Below are 2,500 nucleotides of genomic sequence, written 5' to 3'. Positions count from 1 at the left end.
ACCCCTAAGAGTCCATTCTAGTCTATTCACTCCCTTTAGATCTCTCATCCATACCACATCTTAATATTGACTTTCATGTCATGTCAGTTATCTTTACCACTCTCTCAGTTCTTCAGATTTCCTCATTTCTTACCCTCTCACCGAGGAAGATCCAGCAATTTCATCTCAGTATCATCGTTCCTGCTCGCTCCAGTTTTTCGGTTTTTCCCTCTACTTATTTCCCATGGTGCGTAATAAGCACCGTCATTTGATTTTTATTTTATCTGATATTATTTTGCTGTTATCTACTTCCCTTTCCCATTGTTTTTTTTTTTTTTTTTTTTTTTTTTTTTTTTTTTTTTTTTTATTCCACATTCACCCTCCTTGGAATTATGCTCATGTTAGAGATTTAGGTGTCTTCTATCTTGCACATATTTATTATCTCATCGTTACTTGGAGGAGTCGTTAACCTAATTTTTTTTAAAATATTTACTTCCATACCTGACACGCTATTATCATTTTTTGCAATTCTTCTTTACCGTGTGCCTAACCATCAACCTATATGTATATATCAATAGTAATTCTAATCAAACATTTTAATTTTAAAGATGCAAAAGGCAAGGTTACAGGTAAGAACATAACAACAAGTTTCATTATTCAGCTCTCAGTTTTATATAAAAGTGATACTAGATCTAATATGACGCTTTGCAATATTATGTGTATTATTATGAATACGATACTTGATCCCTACTATCACTCGCTTGTTGGTAAAGAGTTAAAGCTGCATTACAATAACGCTAACCCCGGTCTAATAAACCAGAGAGATCTCAATTTCTATAAAAAAGAAAAACTCTTCATGATATAAAATTAATCTCGCGAAAGCTAGATAACGTTTGTGGTTGTAAAATAATCTCTTTGATACCAGCTTTCATTTGTCCTAACTTTAGCGTAATAATTTCAGGGGGAATACGCTTTTCGACGATACTGTAAGTCATAATAATTTTGATTATGAAATCCTTATTCTTTCTTTAATGATGAACAATTGACCGCGGTGGTGATATCATAGAATATTCACGTATCTTTTGAACAGCAGAGGCAGACCAGCAACTTCAGCATGTAATTGAAGGCAAGTATGTCTTCTCTGATATCAATTGAGGAAGAAACCTATTCGCAGCAATGAGATTCTTCGGCTGCGAAAGTCGTCGACGTCATTCATGTACTCGGCTTGCTCCGGGGTAATGTGATTTACTTGTTCTTATCTCCAGCGTTTGGTAAGAATAAAAGGCTTCAACCTATTCATGATCATAAGTACTAATTCAAGTAATTTTTGTATTTTAATGCCACAAAAAAAAAAATGTATAATGCTTTCTATTCCCTTACTACCTTAATGACACGAATACATTCTGTCGTATGACCACAAAGTGATGGGAATGAAGGGAAAATTGTTCAATGTCGATTTGTGGATTTATTTTTTTTTAGTCATTCACTTCCTCTTTTATTTTCTATTTTCATAAGAACCAGTTATAAATTATGTAGTCCTTCAATAAACAGACATATTCCTCAGCTAAAAATATTCAGATAATTAACAGACTAAAATCGATTCTAAGGTTGTCTGCATGATTATTCCTTTGAAGAAATTGTTTTTGGAAAATATATAATTTTATGTATTTTTCTTTTTCTTATTACTTTCTACCCTGTTCATTCTTTTCAAACTTCTGGCCAGAGACAGGGGAGAAGAGGTCGAATAGCTAATCATCTTTACTTACGGATTTAATGGATACTTTAAAACTCTTTGGAACAAAGTTGCTGATTTTTAAACGTCCGTCTCAAGTTATAGGGGAAAGGAAGGTACTTTTACTCTTTTGTAGGTAAAGTTTTCCCTCTATATAGTAAAGAGCAAGGGTCTGCTTACACACACACACACACATATATATATATACACACACACACACACACACACATATATATATATATATATATATATATATATATATATATATATATATATATATATATATATATATGTATATATATACTTAAATATGTTTGTATATATAAATAAACATATATATATATATATATATATATATATATATATATATATATATATATCATATATATATATATATATATATATATATATATATATATATTATATAAATACTGTATATATATATATATATATATATATATATATATATATATATATATATATATTTATATAAATACTGTATATATATATATATATATATATATATATATATATATATATATATATATTATATATGTATATATATATATATATATATATATATATATATATATATATATATATATATATATATATATATATATATAAAATATGCAAATGAAAAATAAACCAGACCAAATGTGTTCCTCAAAAGTAAATTTCCAACCAAGAATCACGCCTAAAATTCTAAAAGCGGTGTATTTAGTTGAAGAAACACAATGCTGAGATCTCTATGTTGAGAAGCTACTGTCCTTGACCTGCTTATAATAA

This window comes from Palaemon carinicauda, chromosome 7 (genome assembly GCF_036898095.1).
Source record: "Palaemon carinicauda isolate YSFRI2023 chromosome 7, ASM3689809v2, whole genome shotgun sequence".
Taxonomy (NCBI): Eukaryota; Metazoa; Arthropoda; class Malacostraca; order Decapoda; family Palaemonidae; genus Palaemon; species Palaemon carinicauda.
The sequence above is the reverse complement of the archived record's forward strand: the minus strand, read 5'-3'. Positions refer to the sequence as shown.